The sequence below is a fragment of the Carcharodon carcharias genome, chromosome 11, assembly GCF_017639515.1.
Source record: "Carcharodon carcharias isolate sCarCar2 chromosome 11, sCarCar2.pri, whole genome shotgun sequence".
NCBI classification, from domain to species: Eukaryota; Metazoa; Chordata; class Chondrichthyes; order Lamniformes; family Lamnidae; genus Carcharodon; species Carcharodon carcharias.
This window is the reverse complement of record NC_054477.1, coordinates 18,142,780-18,163,351: the sequence shown is the minus strand read 5'-3', so window position 1 is coordinate 18,163,351 and position 20,572 is coordinate 18,142,780. Positions and strand designations below refer to the sequence as shown.

General features: G+C 41.5%; 1 protein-coding gene across 1 annotated transcript in view; it reads right to left on the bottom strand.

Annotated features, from left to right (window-relative positions):
• Nucleotides 1–20,572, bottom strand: part of prkx (protein kinase X-linked) — a 128,079-nt gene that overhangs the window by 54,996 nt on the left and 52,511 nt on the right. The window lies entirely within an intron of this gene.

Below are 20,572 nucleotides of genomic sequence, written 5' to 3'. Positions count from 1 at the left end.
GTACAGCTTGAGTAGCTTAATTATATAATGGATATCCGTTGTTTCAAAAGGTAAAATTGCTCTAAAATGTTTGCTGGGCAATGGAACACTCTTCTACTTTTGGCTCTCAGTGCCAGCACTAAGCAGGTTGGTACATTCAGGTTCAAGGGTGGAATGCCTACAATTCCTAATACGCAATGCATTCTGAATTGTGTCTCCTGCTGCATTGGCAGAGAAGTTCCACTTCCTAAATGAGCTGGGTTTGTGCCTTCAATGAATGACTGGAAACTAATCAGATACTTTGAAGCAGAAGTTATTAGCACACTGTGCCTCACTGTTAACATGGCACAGCCTAAGGACCTATATAATGAAACCTTCCTGGGATGCAAAGTGAATCGTTAGCCTAGATGCTGCATTGCACATTGAGCCACTCGGAATTTCGCCGCCCCCATAATATACAGGAACAAACACTGACACACTTTTAACCCCTCTAATAGCTCATCTATATACATTTTTTTTTAAACATACTTTTATATCACCTTACATTAACAAAATATTACAAGGTGCATTACTGCAGGAGAGACAATGGACAGAAGTTGAATAGAATTAGGGAAGGTGGCCGAAAACACAGTCACAGGTGAGTGTTACAGTTTGGGTTCTCTCCAAACTTTGTGCTCAAAGAAGAAAACAGTTTCCAGGAACAGATTTACAATTCCCATGATCTGCAATTTACATCCATTTGTGTACCATAGATGGAGCAGTTTGTCACAGGATCTTTTTTGTTCCATCAGCAACAGCTTCTCTTCCTGCCTCAAACCTCCAGAGTCTCCAAGCCACATATCCTGGGTCCTACCTATTTTCTTATTGACAGCATGTTCGCCCATGGTACCACCCACAGGCACAAGACCAGTCTTCATATTAATGCTGTCAACACCCAGTTCTATCTCACCACTATCTCTTAACCTCAACTACCTCTTTTCTGTCAGGTTGGCTGTCTGACAGCTGATTTTGGAGGAATGACAGTTTCCTCGAAGGCTGGTAAAATCAACATCATTATTTTGGCTCCTGCCATAAACTTTTTCCTGTGTCACTGATTGCATTTTCCTTCCTGGCTACTTGCTGTGGTTGAAATAGACCATGAAAAATCTTCCTGGCCTGTATGACGAAATGCACAAAGTTAAGAATGTGCAATGAACACTGGTAGCAATATCCGCATCAGCAGAATGAACCATAAGGTTTCAAAGCCAATATCCATGCATTCATTGTCAACATCTCCTACTTTGATCTGCACATCACCTGTCTCCGCCAATATCACAGCTCCTCCACCATTAAAACCTTATTCTCTATGCCTTTGTGACCCATAGATTCAACTAACACAATGACTTATCGTCTACAAACTTTACCTTGCCTAAAATGCAGGTGTCCATGTACAGTCGCAGATTCTTGCTCACCTATCTATCCGTATCTATCTATCCGTGGTGGTCTAAGTTACTTCCTTGTTCCTGAACATATTAAACTCTAGGACCACATCTTTGAACACCTCCGGCTACCATGCTCTACCGCATTGTGGCAACCTCTTCTTCCTCAAATGCCCTTAAGTCTTCTGATCCAGCCTCATGTTCTCCCATTTTCGCCTCTGGATGCATGGCTTGAAATAAACAGGGCACTAAGCCCACTGGGCATACACTGACCAAGCTGTTGTGGTGGAGGATAGAGAAGCATCTGCAGCACACTGCTTCTGGTGCAACAAGTCAATAAGAGCACAAGATACAGGGGGGTCTTCAAAATAAGTCATTCCATAGAACATCTGTATTTTACAGAATTGTCCTATTATACTACTGTAGAAATTATACTTTAATACATTGTATAACTTGTATTCCAGAGAGAATGCTTCTTGGATCCCCAGGCTAGCAAAAGATTTCCAACAACGACTGAATTGATACAATATTAATGCACTTTTCAAGAAGAGAATTAGACTAATATAAACTTCATATAAATCAGCAATAATTAAAAGGTTGCAAATACATTGATAATTGTCAGTTTAATGATTAGAAAGCCCGCTATTCTAAATTCTGCAAGCTTAGTGGAAAATTTCAACAGTCAATGATAATTAAGATATTTAAATCTACACCTATAAGAAAAGTGATAGCTCCAATGAATGCAATTGTACGAGAAACCTAAAATGAATGCATTTCAAACTCCACTGGATGAGTATTCCTCACAAGGAATTTTAAAGTACTGAAGCAGCAACTTGGCCCACTGTGGCTATGCTCTGGTTTCCTAAAAAAGTTAATCTTTCCATAAATCCTTTTGAATTTTTATTCTTCAAATATTTATCTAGTTCCCTTTTAGGGATTATAAAGTCTCAGAGATCAGCAATGTTCATCAGCGTATTATTGGTCAAAGATAAGAAACAGGATGACTTTTTTCCCCTAGGATATGCACATTGCTGGCAAGGTCAGCATTTGTTGCCCATTCCCAATTACCCTGGAGAATTGCGCCTTCTTGAACTGCTGCAGTCCATGTGATGTTGTCTGGAAGGGATTTCCAGGATTTTGGTCCAGTAACAGCAATGATAGTTCCAAGTTAGGATGGTGTGTGTCTTATAGGGGAACTTGCAGGTGGTGCTGTTCCCATGCATCTGCTGCCCTTGTCCTTCTAGGATGGTCCAGGTCGTGGGTTTGGAAGGCGCTGTCAAAGGAGCCTTGGTGAGTTGCTACGCTTTCAGGCTGCTGCCACTGTGCGTCAGTGGAGGGAGTGAATGCTTAAGGTGGCTGCCTCAGCCAGTGAGTTCACATTATCTGTTAATGCAGTGTTGCCAACAAACTAAACACACAATAAACCTAACTTTGAATTCTAATTTTAGCATGTAACGGTCTTGTTAAAAACAAACTGTCACTCCAAGCTACATTCAGCATTTCCTTATACCAACAAAGAGGAGTGGTCGAAGGGTGTTTTTGCAAATGGGAAACCGTTTCCAGTGGTGTTCTACAGGGAACATTGCTGGGGCCCTTGCTGTTTGTCGCATATATTAATGATTTAGACTTAAATGCAGGAGGCATGATTGGGAAATTTGCCGATGACACAAAAATTGGCCATGTAGTTGACAGTGAAGAGGATAGCTGTCGACTCCAGAATGATATCAATGGTTTGGTTGAGTGGACGGAGAAGTGGCAAATGGAATTCAATCTGGAAAAGTGTGAGGTAATGCATTTGGGGAGGGCAAGCAAAGCAAAGTAATACTCAATAAAGGGAAAGTTATTGAGGCAGGTTGAGGAAGTGAGACACCTTGAAATGCACGTCCAAAGGTCCTTGAAGGTGGTAGAACAGATGAGCAAGGTGATCAACAAAGCATATGCAACGCTTTCCTTTATTGGGCGAGGTATCGAATATGAAAGCAGGGATGTAATGATGAACTGTATAAAACGCTGGTTAGGCCACAGCTGAAGTTTTGTGTATAGTTCTGGTCACATTATAGGAAGGGCATAACTGCTCTGGAGAGAGAGTGTGCAGAGGAGATTTACAAGAGTGCTGCCAGGGCTCGAAAACTGCAGCTATAAGGAGAGATTGGATAGGCTAGGGCTGTTTTCCTTAGAACAGAGGTGGCTAAGGGGTGATTTAATTGCGGTGTACAAAATTATACGGGCCTGGATAAGGTTGACAGGAAAGACAGAATTACCTGGAAAAACTCAGCAGGTGTGGCAGCATTGGCAGAGAAGAAAAGAATTGACGTTTCGAGTCTTCATGACCCTTCAACAGACGTTCTGTTGAAGGGTCATGAGGACTCGAAACGTCAACTCTTTTCTTCTCCGCCGATGCTGCCAGACCTGCTGAGTTTTTCCAGGTAATTCTATTTTTGTTTTGGATTTCCAGTATCTGCAGTTTTTTTGTTTTTATCTATTGACAGGAAAGACTTGTTTCCCCTGACTGTAGGGTCAATTACCAGGGGGTATAGATTTAAGATGATTGGTAGAGAGGGGACATGAGGAAAAACTTTTTCACCCAAAGGATGGTGGGCATCTGGAAATCACTGCCTAAGTTAGTGGTTGAGGCTGAAACACTCAATTCATTTAAAAGGCACCTGGATCTGCATCTGAAGTGCTGTAACCTGCAAGACTATGGACCAGCTTCTAAAGAGTGGGATTAAAATGAGCGGCTAGTTCCTTTTTCTCTATTTGGCCAGTGCAGACACTATGGGCTGAATAGCCTCTTTCTGCACTTTCTGTAGCTTTTCTATGGTCCAAATCTGAAGTACAAAGCTAGTTTATGAACTACAAAACCAGTTTATTTTTTACAGCAGTATATATTTATAACAATCAAGCCCTTTCAAAATAGAAAACCATAATCTGATACAGGTGTTGACGTAAAATATTATTGATTCGTAGAATGATTACAGCACAGGAGGCCTTCGGCTTGTCATGCCTGTGCCGCTCTGTACAAGCGCCACTCACCTAGTCCCAAATCTATTATTATCCAAATCTCTTTCAAAGTCATGAATAAATCTGCTGCCATCACACTCTCAGGCAGTGAATTCTAGATCTTAACCAGTCGCTGTGCAAAAATGTTCATTCGTGGGGTGTTATTGCCCATCCCTAATTTCCCTTGTTCAGAGACCATTTTTTTTTTTTAAAAAGAGTCAACTACATTACTGTGGACCTTGAATCACATGTAGGCCAGACTAGGTGAGGTCAGCAGATTTCCTTCCCTAAACGACACTAGTGAACCAGGTGGGTTTTTATGACAATCGACAATGGTTTCATGGTCATCATGAGACTTTTAATTCCTGATATTTATTTGAATTCAAATTAGACCATATGCCGTGGTAGGATTCAAACCCGTGTTCCCAGAACTTTACCTTAGGTCTCTGGATTACCAGTCCAGTGGCAATACTTCTACGCCAATGCCTCCCCATATGTGGGGAGGCTGTGTAAAAATGATTTTCTTCATGTCACTGCTGCTTCTTTTGTCAGTCACCATAAATTGGTGCCCTCTAGCTCTCGATCCTTCCACAAATGGGAACAGTTTCTCTCTATATACTCTGACCAGGTCCCTCATGATTTTGAAAACCTGATGAGTGCAAGTTGAAAAGTTTTGACACCGTGACTCTCGTTTCAACAATATTCAAAATATACTATTGAGGGAAAAAGGGGTGGGTTGAAAGTTTAATAGGGTAAATTACAGATGATTAATAATAAACTTTCAAAGAGAACAGAACAAGACCCCAGGCTTTTGAATCTCAAATATAATTGCTAACATGTCAAAATGCCTAAACATACTACCAACTAAAATGCCATCAGCACAAATGACACTCAATTCTGGGATCGTTGTCAATTAAATTGCATTGCAGCAAATTTAAACTACAAGCCAGATGCCCAAGAATTCTACTGTCCTTTAATTAATCACACCTATCCCATATACCAATACGGTTTTAAATAAAATTTACCATGTACACAAAATATATATCGCTCTGTTTTATGTGTAACAATATTATTTTTAAATACAATTTTTTAAAAGAGAGTAATTATACGAGTTTTTATACCAGCATAAATGTAGTCACAATGATGCTAAAGTGGTACATGCACATTCAAATTCTTAACTGAGATTATAACAGCAATTTTCAGCATAAAACACACCATAACCTATGGTTAAAAAAAGGGACAATTAACACCACCAGTTTTGGGGTTTTAAAATTATGTTAAACATGGTTTTGATCTGAATATAACTAACCTTATCGGTTTCTGTGCAGGGCTATAACACCATCTGGTGTTAGAATAAGTAAAGTGCATACTTTACGGTCACTTAAATCGTCTCAAAGAGCTCTGCTGATCAACTAACAGTTGTCTTGCTACAGGACTCAGCCATCGACTGAGTATTTCTTAACATAAAAAACATTTCTCGACTAAATTATCAAATTAGAAAATTCTCTCAGCAGTAATATTATGAAGTGGGTTTGAATTCCCCTCCCTCAAATTTACTTGGCTCAAACATGGACAAAAGAGCTAAACTCCCGAGGTGAGGTGAGAATGACTACTCTTGACATCAAGGCAGCATTTGACCGAGTTTGGCATCAAAGAGCCCAAGCAAAACTGGAGTCTCTGCTCTTTGGAGTCATACCTAGCACAAAGGGAGATGATTGTGTTGTTGGAGGTCAATCATCTCAGCTCCAGGGCATCACTGCAGGAGTTTCTCAGAGTAATGTCCTAGGCCCAACCATCTTCAGCTGCTTCATCAATGACCTTCCTTCCATCATAAGGTCAGAAGTGGGAATGTTCGCTGATGATTGCACAAGATTCAGCGCCATTCATGACTCCTCCGATAATGAAGCAGCCCATGTCCAAATGCGGCAAGACCTGGACAATATCCAGGCTTGGGCTGACAAATGGCAAGTACCATTCGTGCCACACAAGCGTCAAGTAATGACCATCTCCAACAAGAGAGAGTCCAACAAGAGAGAATCCAACCATAGCCCCTTGATGTTCAATGGCATTACCATCACTGAATGCTCCACTATCAACCCATGTCCACTGTGCTCAGTGGGATTCTCGGCCTATCGGCTCTGCTCGGCCAGTAGGCCCGACTCCGCCCGGGAGATTGGCACCGCAGAGTCGGTGACTGGATTCAGTGTATTGTCAGCTGTGATTCTGATCCCTGCAGCCTGGTTTCTGGCTCACATCAAGAACTTCAAGAAGCGGGAGTGAAGGAGTGTCTACAGCCTGACCAAGAAACCAAAAGCTCAAACCTTAATACTCCACTGTCTCTCCCCTTGAGCTGTCTCTCTGGAGATCAACATTCCAGCCGTGTCTCTCAGAACCAGTCTTTACTGCAATGTTAAACATTTCCTTTGTCACTTGATGTTGTAGCTGATGTCAGTTACAAAAAAGTTATTTTAAAATGTAAAAAAAAAATCAACATCCTGGGGGTTACCAGTGACCAGAAGCTGAATTGGACTAGCCATATAAACACTGTAGCTACAGGAGCAGGTCAGAGGCTAGGAATAGTGTGACAAGTAACTCTTCTCCTGACTCCCCAAAGCCTGTCCACCATCTACAAGGCACAAGTCAGGAGTGTGATGGAATATTCTCCACTCGCCTGGATGAATGCAGCTCCCACAACACTTAAGAAGCTTGACACCGTCCAGGACAAAGCAGCCGCTTGATTAACACTACATCCACAAACATTCACTCCCTCTACCACTGACACACAGTAGCTGCAGTGTGTACCATCTAGAAGATGCACTGCAGGAATTCATCAAGGTTCCTTAGACAGCACCTTCCAAACCCACGACCACTTCCACCTAGAAGGATAAGGGCAGCAGATAGATGGGAACACCACCACCTGCAAGTTCCCCTCCAAACCTTTCACCATCCTGACTTGGAAATATATCGCCATTCCTTCCCTGCTGCTGGGTCAAAATTCTGGAACTCCTTTCCTGACAGCACTGTGGGCATAACTACACCACATGGACTGCAGCAGTTCAAGGCAGCAGTTCACCACCACCTTCTCAAGGGCAACTAGGGATGGACAATAAATGCTGGCCCAGCACAAAGCCCACATCCCGTGAATGAATAAAAAAAATTCTATAATTTTACTCCTTAGATATTTGGGTAATTCAAGTCCACCAAAAATAGATTCTTAAACAAGTAACCAAATTTCAGATCATACAATCCTTTGGTCAGATACTTAGATTCGGCTAATAGTCTCAGATTAATTATTCAGAAATAATGGCCCAGAATTTGCAGGAGCATCAATGTCTGTTTTGTTAGGTCTCCTTAAACATTCAGCTGGAAAATCCTTGTGCTGGAAGTGTGAGCAAATAACCATGCAGTAAAGACAAAGGGCCATCTGGGACCTTGATGAATGATGGAACCAACAGTTTGCCTTAACCTATCAGATTTAAAATGAGAAAAAGCAACAGGAATGACAGAGAAGGAAATAGAGTGAATTAAAGTGATATCTGGTACTGAAAGAAAGATAGAAAGGGAAAGTAGGGTTGGATTTGGAGAGAGAAAAAGAGGCAGAAAGACATAGAAAGAAAAAAGTAATTTAAACATTTAAAAACTTGTAATAACAATTTACTACCTGCAGGAATAACAACCGACAGTTTCAACTGTTTCTTTCCAAGGCTGCAGAGTTTGAGTCGTATTGCAGGAACAGGTATTCCATCATTAAAACTGTTGTAACATCATTTTTTCAAATTTCTACAGTGCACTTGATTTGCTTTAACAGCGTAAATGCAGAAATTTCTTGAGACTCAAGGGAAATTGCCAAAAGGTTGCCGTTTTCACAGAGCATATGGCTGAGCTACGCAAATCATCTGACAATTTGTGCTATTCACAATTCATGGGGTTCCTCTTCCTCACCACAAATAGTTACACACTAATAAGTGCGCGTATTAAACTCGCCACTAGGTCTCTGCAAACTTTAGCCCAATGTTTTTTCTTGACCCCACAAGAAATTTGCTGAGCTCTTCATTTTATAATGGACTTTGTTAGAATATCATGCATACTAATTCTGCAAGAGTTAGAAAGCACTCACATACTCCCTATCAAACTGCAGGATGAAATTCCTGAATACCACAGAATAAATGTCAACTTTACATAAAACTGGTATTGTTTCAACATCTAAATCTGCTTTACAATGATTGTAGCCAACAAACACACTGCTCTCAAACTTGGATAAATCAGATCACTCCCAGTGTTTACTCATTTGCACAACAGTGTTCTGTTAACCAACATACAAATGGTTAATGTTAAAGAACAGCCCACACTTTATTAACTTTAAAAATTTAGATGCAATTCAGCAGAACAGGAAAATCTGTTTCGTTTCCCACCACTTATATCATGGCTATTGTGAAGTTGGAGTATGAAACGACCTCTTCCACATTTGATACACAAACCAAAAGTTGACATATGATTCCCTTCACTAGGATTTGAACATTTAAAGTAACCACTGAAAACTGTGTACGGTACTTCTCAATATTTCAAGACTAGTTTGGATCAAATAACATTCAACGAATACATGAGCTTTGCTCCTTCAGTTTAGTACGTCTGAACCTCCAAACAAGCTAGCAAATTAACAGATTTGTTTTTAAATCTACATATTTGATAGTACCTGCATCAACCACTTTCATTTAAATAATGCCTTTAACATAGTAAAACTGACACCAAATCAAAGGATGAGATATTCAGACAGGTAACCAAAAACTTGATCAAAGAGGTAGCTTTAAGGAACATTTTAACAGAGAAGACCAATGGGGAGACAAAGGTTTAGAGAGCATGGGTGGGTGATGGAAGCCGGGCAGAGGGCAGAGTTAGAAGAACACAGAACTCTCTGAAGATTATAGGATTGAAGGAGATAGGGAAGTGTGAGGCCACAGAAGGATTTGAACACAAGCATGAGTATTTTAAAATCAAGACGCATTGGTGGTCTGGGAGCCAATATAGCTCAGCGAGAACAGGGATGATGGGTGACTGGGGCTTGTTGTGGGTTAGAATATGGACACTTATTGAACATATCGATATATCGATTGGATATGTAATTCATTTAGAAGAGCCTTTCCAATTGTGAGCTTATAATTAAAGTAATGTATTGACTTTTGAATTGCCTGCTCTCAATAAATTTACACAAAAGCACAAGATAGTGATTTTGAAAATCTCAAACAAGGTACTTGATCAATGCGGCACCAGTTAAAACATAACAGAGAGACAATGCAAATACAGTCACATACTTCTATGAAACAATAATATAAAGCCATACGAGTGAATATTGGTCATTTCATGCTTTACTGACTCCCAGCAGGAGCCTGACAGGATGAGGGAGGTAGAAGAACACACATGGTTGAATCACAGGGTTAGTAAGAGTCCCTCTATTGATGTTGCTTCAGCTCCCCCACACCAGCAACTTCAGCAACTCCAAGACAGTTGATGACAGCAGGAACAAAAAAAAATAGTAATTCAAAATATTTTTCACCAAAATACGTGCATCATTGACCTCTAAATATTTAAGACACTTATACAGCACTGCTACTTCTAGATCGCTTAAACGTAATTAAGGCAAATAGTTTGGGGTATCTCCCAAACCGACCCTGGGGAGCTCAGAAGTTAAGGCACAGCTACACAAGTATGAAGGAGAAGGAAATAGAGGGCTATGTTGAAGAAATTAAAATCAGGAAGGCTGGAGGAGGCTTGAATGAAGTTTAAATGCCGCCATGACTGTTTGGGCTGGATGTGCTGTTTCTGCACTGTATATCAGTAATTTATATAATTTTATGGAAAATGTCAAAGATAAAATAGGCAACAGGGACATGAGATTTTGAAATGGTTCAAGCAGATTCTTAAATAGATTAATTCATTGACTTTTGAATTTGCTGCTCTCAATGAATTTACCCAAAAGCACAAGATAATGATTTTTAAAATCTCAACCAAGATACTTGATCAATGCGGGACCAGTTAAAACATAACACAAAGACAATGCAAGTACAGTCACATACTTCTCTGAAACAATAATATAAAGCCATACGAGTGAAAATTAGTAATTTCATGCTACAAGAGCAGGACAGAGGCTAGGAATCGTGCAACAAGTAATTCACCTCCTGACTCCCCAAAGTCTGTCTACCATCTACAAGGTACAAGTCAGGACTGTGATGGAATACTCCCCACTTGCCTGGATGAATGCAGCTCCCACAACACTGAAGCTGGACACCGTCCAGGACAAAGCAGCCTGCTTGATTGGCACCACATACACAAACATTCACTCTCTCCACCACCGATGCACAGTAGCAGCAGTGTGTACCATCTACAAGATGCGCTGCAGGAATTCATCAAGGCTCCTTAGACAGCATCTTCCAAACCCACGACCACTACCACTAGAAGGACAACAGTAGCAGACACATGGCAACACCACCACCTGGAGGTTCCCCTCCAAGTAACTCACCATCCTGACTTGGGAATATATCGTCGTTCCTTCACTGTCGCTGGGTCAAAATCCTGGAACTCCTTTCCTAATAGCATTGTGGGCATAACTACACCACAGGGACTGCAGCAGTTCAAGAAGGCAGTTCACCACCACCTTCCCAAGGGCAACTAGGGATGGGCAATAAATGCTGCCCCAACCAGTGAAGCCCACATTCCGTGAATGAATAAAAAATAAATTATGAAGTTTGGTAGTAGCCTGTAATTTTTTCCCTGCATTTATTACTTTACTATGTCAAAAAAAAAGGTGAAGTCTTATGGTACGCAGTAGATTACCCAAAGACATCAATTATTATCATGGAAAAAGAAAGCAGTGAAGTGCAGAGGTGTTCAATATATTGGACAGGGACACAGAATTTGCTCTGCTCTTCATGAAGTCATTTTGACATGCAACTTGTTGTCCAAAACCTTCCATTCAAAGAGAAAACCTTGAATTATTAACTCAAGCAAACTTTCTGTGTTTATCCAAGGAGTTTTAAGGAGTGTTATGATCCTTGGCCAGACCAAAGGACATGGGGGGGGGGAGATCCAGTTGGGGACCAACCATGTTTTGTTTAAAATAGATAAAGGTAGATATTCAAGACACTTACTAAATGAATAATAACACAAAATTTCATGGGTTTTGAATAAACAAAAATAAACTTTACTATACAAGATCAGAAAAACAAAACAATTTATAATATCTATTTTATACTCTAACATTCAGGCTAAGTATGAGGTACGTGTGAATTAGCAGGTGATCTGTGGTCAAACACGCCACATTGCAGAACTGATGACAAATGCGACCAAAACAGATTCCATGGATCTCTCAATAACCCAGCCAGACACTTGTCACATTGAGAGTCAGCCAATCTCTGAAACTTTGTCTTTTTCACAAGGGTTTCCAATCTCCACATCTGAAAATCATGCCTTAGAGTTGGTTAGCAAAATTAAAGCACATGGGATAGGAGGTAATAGGCCAGCATGGATTAAAGATTGGTTAACAGACAGAAAACAGAGGAGGAATAAATGGGTCTCAGACTCAGACGGTTACAGCACAGAAGGGTGCCATTCAGCCCATCGAGTCCACACTGGTCAACAAAGATCTGACTACACTAACCCCATTTTCCAGTGCTTGGCCCATAGCCCGGGAGGCTACGACAACACAAGTGAATATCTAAATACTTCTTAAATGTTACGAGAGTTTCTGATTCAAACACCCTTTCAGGCAGAGAATTCCAGACTTCCACCACCTCTGAGTGAAAACATTTCTCAACTCCCCTCTTAGTCTTCTACCTCATACCTTAAATCTATGCCCCATGGTTATTGAGCCCTCTACTAATGGAAAAAGTGCCTTCCTTTCCACCCTATTTATGCCCTTCATGATATTATACACCTCTATCAGGTCCCCTCTCAGCCTTCGTTGCGCCACAGAAAACAAGCTCAGTCTATCCAACCTTTCCTCATAGCTCAGACCCTCCAGCCCAGGCAGCATCCTGGTGAATCTCCTCTGCACCCTCTCCAGTGCAGTCACATCCTTCCTATAATGTGGTGACCAGAACTGCACGCAGTACTCCAGTTGTGGCCTAACCAGCATTTTATACAGTTCCAGCATTACCTCCCTGCTCTTGTTTTCTATGCCTCGGCTAAGAAAGGCAAGTATCCCATATGCCTTTTTAACCACCTTATCTACCTGCCCTGCTACCTTCAGGGATCTGTGGATATGCACACCAAAGCCTCTCTGAACTTCAGTACTTTCCAGGGTCCTACCATTCATAGTGTAAATTCCTTGCCTCATTAACCCTCTCCTAGTGCATTACCTCACACTTTTCTGGGTTGAATGCCATTTGCCGCTGGTCTGCCCACCTGACCAGTCCATTGATAATCTCCTTCAATTTTTGGCTATCCTCCTCGCTATTTACCACCCAACCAATTTTCATGTCATGTTGATCGTACCCCCTACAGTTAAGTCCAAATCATTTATGTACACCACAAGCAGCAAGGGACCCAGCACCTAGCCCTGTGGAACCCCACTTCTCCACCGCCAAGGTTAGGCTGACTGGCCTGTAATTTCCTGGTCTATCCCTTCCTCCCTTTTTTAATAACAGGACTTTAGCAGTCCTCCAGTCTTCTGGCACCTCACCTGTGGCCAGAGAGGATTTGAAAATTACTGCCAGAGCCCCTGATATCTCTTCCCTTGCCTCCCTCAACAGCCTGGGATACATCTCATCCGGGCCTGCAGATCTAATCACTTTTAAGGCCGTTAAACCCGCTAGTGCCTCCTTTCTATGTTAATTTCCTCTAATATTTCGTCATTCTAATGCTGGCACACTGTGACTAGTAGGGTACTGCAAGAATCAGTACTTGGGCCCCAGCTGTTCATAATATATATCAATGACTTGGATGTGGGGTCAAACATAATAGTTCCAAGTTCATGGATGACACAAAGCTAGGTAGTAGTGTGTGTTGTGAGGAAGATGCAAAGCAACTTCAAGGGGATTTGGACAGATTTAGTGACTGGCTAAGAGCATGGCAGATGGGATATAATGTGAAAAAACTTGAGGTTATCCACTTTGGTAGGAGGAACAAATGTACAGGATATTTATTAAATGATAAGACATTAGAAAGTGTAGATGTACAAAGGGACTGGGTGACCTCATCAATAAGTCACTGAAAGGTGCCATACAGGTGCAGCAAGCAATTAGAAAGGCTAATAGTATGTTAGCCTTTATCGCAAGAGGATTTGAATAAAGGCATAGTGAAGTCTTGCTTCAATTGTATAGAAGCTTGGTTAATCTGCACCTGGAGTACTTTGTGCAGTTTTGGTCCCCTTACCTTAGAAAGGATATTATTTCTATTGAGGGAATGTAATGAAGGTTAACCAGACTTGTTCACAGGGTGGCAGGACTAGCCTATGAAGAGAGATTGGGAAAAATGGGCCTATATTCTCTAGAGTGTCAGAGAATGAGAGGCGATCGTATTGAAACATACAAAATACTTAAAGGGATAACCAGGGTAGATGCAGGTAAGATGTTCCCCCGGCTGAGGGGTCCAGATCCAATTTCAAAATAAGGGGGAAGCCACTTAGGACCGAGATGAGGAGAAATACTTTCAATCAGAGGGTTGTGAATCTTTGGAGTTCTCTAGCCCTGAGGGCTGTGGAAGCTCAGTCATTGAGTATGCTTAAAGCAGAGATCGACAGTTCTAAATACCAATGACATAAGGGATATGGAGATAGTGTGGGAAAAATACATTGAAGTGGATGATCAACCGTGATCATATTGAATGGCAGAGCAGGCTTGATGGCCTTGTCCTGCTCCTATGTTCCAATGAATTCGCTCCGAACATTGCTCCCACACGGATAGCTTCATCAATGACCCACCTCACAGGGTTTCAATCTCACCTTCCGAGATTCCTTCCCCTTGGATCTCCAAGTACACTCGAGCTTCATCTTCTAAGCACAATTTCAGATCTTCGGCCGTGCCAAGCAGACGACCGTTGCTCCAAAGGCGTACCTTTGCCCCAACATCCTGCAGCACAGAGTCACCAACCTTCAGCTGCCTTCTCGGGTCTTCAGGGCTCCTCTCCTGCCCACTTCGCTTAAAGTCTGCTCCCTGTAGCTCTTTCTTGAATTCAGAGCCTATTACTCGGTTCCTTTCTTTTAACTTCACTTAAGGGACCTAATTCTGTCCTCTGTCTTTATCTCTTATTTGAAACTACCTTTTGGGGCCTCTCCCTGGTTTGGGGCCTTCTCCCTATCCCCCTCCTGTGTCCTGCTCCCTGGAATACCAACAAGATTGATGGGACTTGATATCAGGTCATCTGACCTGCGTTTTCACACCATCTTCCATGCGAGTGCTCAGGTCCGGCCATCGGCCAAAAGAACGCAAAACCACCGAATAGCATATGTGCGGCCATTTCCTAGCCTTTGTATGCACAGGAGGCCCGAGGATCGTCAGAGCTGGAGCTCCCGAGCTACGAACTAAAGAAGGTGAGTTTCGGTTTCACCACAGGAGTGAGTCAAAGGAGGAAAGAGGGTAGAGAGGTGGAGATTTAAGGATCAAATTCCAGAGGATAAGATCTAAGCAGTTGACGATATGGTCACGAATAGTGGAATAATTAAAATCAGGGACCCGTAAGAGGCTAGGATTGGAGGTCAGAGATCTCAAAGGATTGTTAGGGCTGGAGGAGGTTACAGAGATAGGGAGGGGTGAGGTCCTGTAGGAGTTGAACACAAAGAAGATCATTTTAAAATCTAGATGTTGCCAGGCTTATAGCATTTGTAGGTCAGTGAGCACAGGAGTGATGGATGAATGGGAGTTGGTGAAAGCGAAGATATCGGCAGAGCTTTGGATAAACTTATGTTCATGGAGGGTGGGGAATCTGGGAAGCTGGTCTGGAGGGCATCAGAATTATGGAATCTGGAGATGGCAAAGGAACGTTTGAGGATTTCAAGCAGATGAGCTGAGACAGCAAGTAGAGACAGGCAATATTAGAAGTGGAAGCAGGTAGTCCTGGTGATGGAGAGAATAAGAGTCTGAAGCATAGCTCAGTGTCAAAGTGATCGCTGAAGTTGAAAGCAGTCAGGTTCAGCCTCAGACAGTGACCAAGGAGCAGGATGGAGTGGGTAACATCAAGTTAGCCATATAATGTTTTAATTATTCTTTCAAGGGATGTGAATGCCATTGGCAAAGCCAGCATTTGTTGCCCATTCCTAACTGCCCTTGAGAAAGTGGCTGTGAGCCACTTTCTTGAACTGCTGCAGTCCATGTTGTGTAGGTACACCCACAGTGCTTTTAGGAAGGGAACATGTGTGACTGGAGTCATGTGTAGGCCAATTGGGTAAGGATGGTACAGCTGGTTGCCTAGTGGTTAAGTTACTGGACCAACAATCCACCTGATGGGCTAAAATTCCACCATGAGCATTACATCATAACCTCCAGAACAAAAGGGTGAAAAGTTTGTCAAAGTTGAGGCTCATGTCATGGCTTGAGTTAGCCAGTAGGTGGTGTACCTGCACCAAAAGAAAAGGATTAAGCAAACACATTTGTGATACACATTAGAGAGTCAGAAAAGGTAAAATTCCCAAGGCAAAATTATTATTGTAATTGAAGGAAACCTTAGAAGTAAAAATAGTCGTTTGGTAGTGCAGAACTTGAGCATTGCTGAGAAAAGAAGCTTTTGTTGAAGCTTTTCATCTTGCACTCATCAGGACAAATGCAAGAATACCAAAGTCAGGAGAAGCAACAACTTTATACTGTTTGAGAAAAGGGTGCTGATTGGTTGGCAAATGGACTCAGATTGTTAGAGATGTTGCCATGGAGAATGCACTAGTTAATGGTGATTGGTAGTTAATTGCCAAGCATTGTTTGAAATTTAAACCAGGCAGCTTGACTCTGATTGGTCAAGTTATTGCCCTGAGGAATCAACCAATGAATGGCTATCACTTATACTGTTTAGCTAACACAGGTGCAATGTGTGTGCATGTTCTTTCTGTCTGCAAAGAACAGGGTCCTGTGTATTAACGTTACGTAGCTTCCAGTAGGCACAAGTGTGCCACACTGCAAGCCTGGCTGACAATCTTGAATTGGTTGTCAGCGTAATTTTTTAGCGCACTGAGGATTATTTAGCAAATGTCGTCCAATCGCAGAATCACATCTAAAAATGGTGTAGAACAGCACACTGTGCATTTCGCAATGAACGTAATTAAAATTACAATTTTTGTAATACTGATAAAGAACATATGGAGCGTCATAATAGAGTTATAGCAACAGGACATGAATGACCTATCGTGTCCAGGCACAATTTAGCATCCAGGGCTACCAAGCTTCAATTACTGGATACCTGGAGGAATCAAATTTAAACATGTGCAACAGGTACAAGGGTTTTGTTGTAGAGGAAAGATGTGTAATCACATGGTGTAGACCCTTCGTCAGAATTCCCAGATTTCGTCTCTCATATGGACACAAAGGTGAAAGAGGAACATGGAGTTTTGAGATTTGTAAATAAAAAAAAGGGGGAAAACCGCTGGGGAAATACTAGCAATACATAGCAGGCTTGTCAACTAATATAGTTGCACCTTTAAACTTTGAAAAAACAACTAAAGAGGATGCAGTACATAATACACTATATTACATAGAAACACCAAGTTAAAAGAAATGCAGAAAAACAGGGTGAGTAGAAATGAATAAAAGTGTTCATCAATTGCGCTGTATAGAATTTAAATGCTCCTGATGTCACAGTACCTTGCTTATTACAATATTATTATTCAGCAGCTCAGCATGCAAGTCAAACCTCGCGACCAATCCAGTGGACCTGGGTTTTCCCCAGGGCTTCCAGCACTGTTAATTTACAGCAAATGAGTCATGTGGAATAGACAAGCTGGAGATATTACATTTTTCTAGCGTTAAAAGTTAGAGGGATATATAGGGTAGAGAACAGGGTCATGATTCACGTGCTTTCATCCTTAACAAAAGCACTTATACAGCACTTTTCACGGTCTCAAGACGTCCTAAAGCACTTCAAAGACAATTAGGTACTTTTGAAGTATAGACACTGTTGTAATCTAGGAGACACAGCAGCAAAATCAGACAAATAAGATAAAAGCAGAAAATAAAAGCAAAATACTGCAGGTGCAGGAAACCTGAAATAAAAACAGAAATTGCTGGAAAAACTCAGTAGGTCTGACAGCATCTGTGGAGAGAGAAACAGAGTTAACGTTTCAAGTCTGAATGACCCTTCTTCAGAGCTAAAGAGAAGTAGAAATGTGATGAAATTTATACTGTTTAAAGGGGCTAGAGCAGGGGAAGCTGAACAGAAGGCCAGCGAAGGGTGAGGGACAAGGAGAGATTGACGAAGCTGTCATGGAAAAAAAGACAAAGGGAGCGTCAATGGTGGTGGAAAAGGCTAGAGGAGGTGCTGATAGTGGCATAAAGGTAAGAAAGCAGAATGCGTTAAAAGCAGAACAAGGGTCAGAACAACATGAAAGAACATGGAACAAGTAACAGAGGCCCTTTTGGGGCAGGGTGGGGGGCTAGGGGCAGTGGTTGGGGAAAAAGGATGTTAAAAGAGACAAAAAGGGGAGAGATAAAGGGGATAAAACAATGAATGAGTGATTTAAAATGAAAATAAGTGAATAAAATAAAAATAATTATTATTAAAAAGGGTATTAAAAAAGGGGTGAGGATAGAGGAGTTGTTGAACTCAATGTTAAGTCCAGAAGGCTGTAAAGTGCCTAATCGGAAGATGAGGTGCTGTTCCTCCAGTTTGCGTTGAGTTTCAGTGGAGCAATGCAGCAGGCCAATGACAGACATGTGGGCAAGAGAGCAGGATGGTGTGTTGAAATGGCAAGTGACAGGAAGGTCTGGGTCATGCTTGCAGACAGACCGAAGGTGTTCCGCAAAGCAGTCACCCAGTCTGCGTTTGGTCTCCCCAATGTAGAGGAGACCGCATTGGGAGCAGCGAATGCAGTAGACTAAATTGAAAGAGGTACAAGTGAAGCACTGCTTCATCTGAACTGAGTGTTTGGGCGATGGTATCGATGAGTTGTTGGAGCTTGCATTCCTTAACACCTGAAAGGAAGAGAAAACATTTGTTAAGGCGTCGGATGAGACGAAGAATAAAATGAACCTGAGGACAAGGACAGCTTTGAGATAGGATGAGTTGGTGCTGCTGGAGGGAGAGGTCGAGGGTGGCACCGAGAGTGCATCTCATGGGTGGCATCGAGTGTGGATCTCAGGATGCAGCGAGAACAGCAGTCCAAAGAACATTGTATGTCCCAGAAATACCTGTAATCCTGAGTGGACTTGAAACATGAGGGATGGACTTTCAGTTGGAATCCACGTGGGGTAAGTTGAAGGTGGAGACAGTTGCTGAGGAAGGAAATATGGCTGTGAAAGCAAGTTTTTTTAAACACGAAATGGAAAGCAATGAAGGTGAACAGGGCAAAAGAGATAGACTGAAATCCTGTTGGGGAGAAGAGCAGTACTTATCCTTTATTAAAGGACTTTATGAAAAACAGAAAATGTTGTAAATACTCAGGTCGGGCAGCATCTGTGGGGAGAGAAACAGGGATTATGCTTCAGGCCCACAACTGAAAATTTGTCCTAGTGATAATAGAAAACAGAAAATGCTGGAAGAACTCAGCAGGTCTGACAGCATCTGTGGAGAGAGAAATAGAGTTAACGTTTCGAGTCTGTATGACCCTTCTTCAGATCTATATGCCCTAGTGATATTGATTGAGGAATACGTGGTGGCTACAACACCGGAGAGAACTTGTCTCTTTTCCTTCAAAATTATGCCATCCACTTGAAACTGCAGGTGGGATTGGTTAAATGTTTCATCAGAAAAATTATGCCTTAGAGTACAGCACGTTCTCAGTATTGATGTTGCAATGGAGACCTAGCCAAGATTGTGTGTTCATTTCTGGAGTGGGGCTTGAACTGAACTTTATCCATGTAAGGATACTAATAGCCAAATACAATATTAATCAACTACTGATCAAGTCTCAATGCAAACTGGGATCAGTTAAGTAACATTACCATTGACAGTGCACTTAGTTTGTCAGTTGGTGTGAGTGAAACTAATTAAATACACAGAATACAATGTGATAATTTTCTAGATACATGCTCAGCTCAGAGTTTGTATAAACTGACAACAAAACAGTCCAATTTTTGTGCCACTCTGCCTCTACCAATTTAGTCACTCAGATTTGAATTTAACAACTGAAGCATCAAATGTTGCTCCACAAAGCAATTAATTCTAAAATGTGTTATCTCGTCAGTAAAGTTCAATGCAAAGGATATTGGGTGCATCAAACGCTCAACTTTGAAATCTGTTAGCTATGTAGAAGCATAAGTTGCTTTCCTAGCCTGAGTCTCAGAAGAGCAAGCTAGCTGAGCCTCTTATTTATCATGTAACATCTATCTGGTCTCCCTGTAAGCCGGCTGCAGTGTGTGGGGCCTAAATATTCCACCCTTGCAAGAGTCTGGCAATTACATAATGCCAACCAAAGTGTTAAGAATAGTGATGTCATAATAAATTGCCATATTTTTACCATGAAAACTGAAGACTGGCGGTAATCAATAAACATTACTTGATGTCACTGTGGCCATTAGAGTAACCAGCTGTAGGAAACCATTATAAAACTAGCTTTATCTAGCTTTTGAGCTTAAGTGATATTCAGTTCATCTTTATGTTCCTCACAGAGATAGGTGAACTATCTGTCGTGGGAAGACAGATGTGGAAGCATTGTTGTGACAGGGCATACCTTAAAACAGTAGCCAATGATTCTATTAACCATTGAATTATCCTTGTTATCAGTTTCCTTCTGACTAATGGAAAGACCTATAACAAACTGTTCACAATGGAACAGAATAAGTCTGCAGTATGATAAAAAAAAGTGTATAAAAGCAACAGATAGTCAAAGGTGCAATAAAAGGATATTTAAAAACACATTAGTTCAAACTAATAAATTGAATTTGTGTCATTAAGAGCTCATCTTAAAGCAAAGGCCATGAAGGGACTGGACTTCAAGTTACATTTGTTCAATTTGTTTTGGTAGGAATACCTTTAACCTTTAGACTGCATGCTAAACTACTTACTTTAAAAAAAAGGATTGTGCTCATCAAGTAAGGAGTATTAGT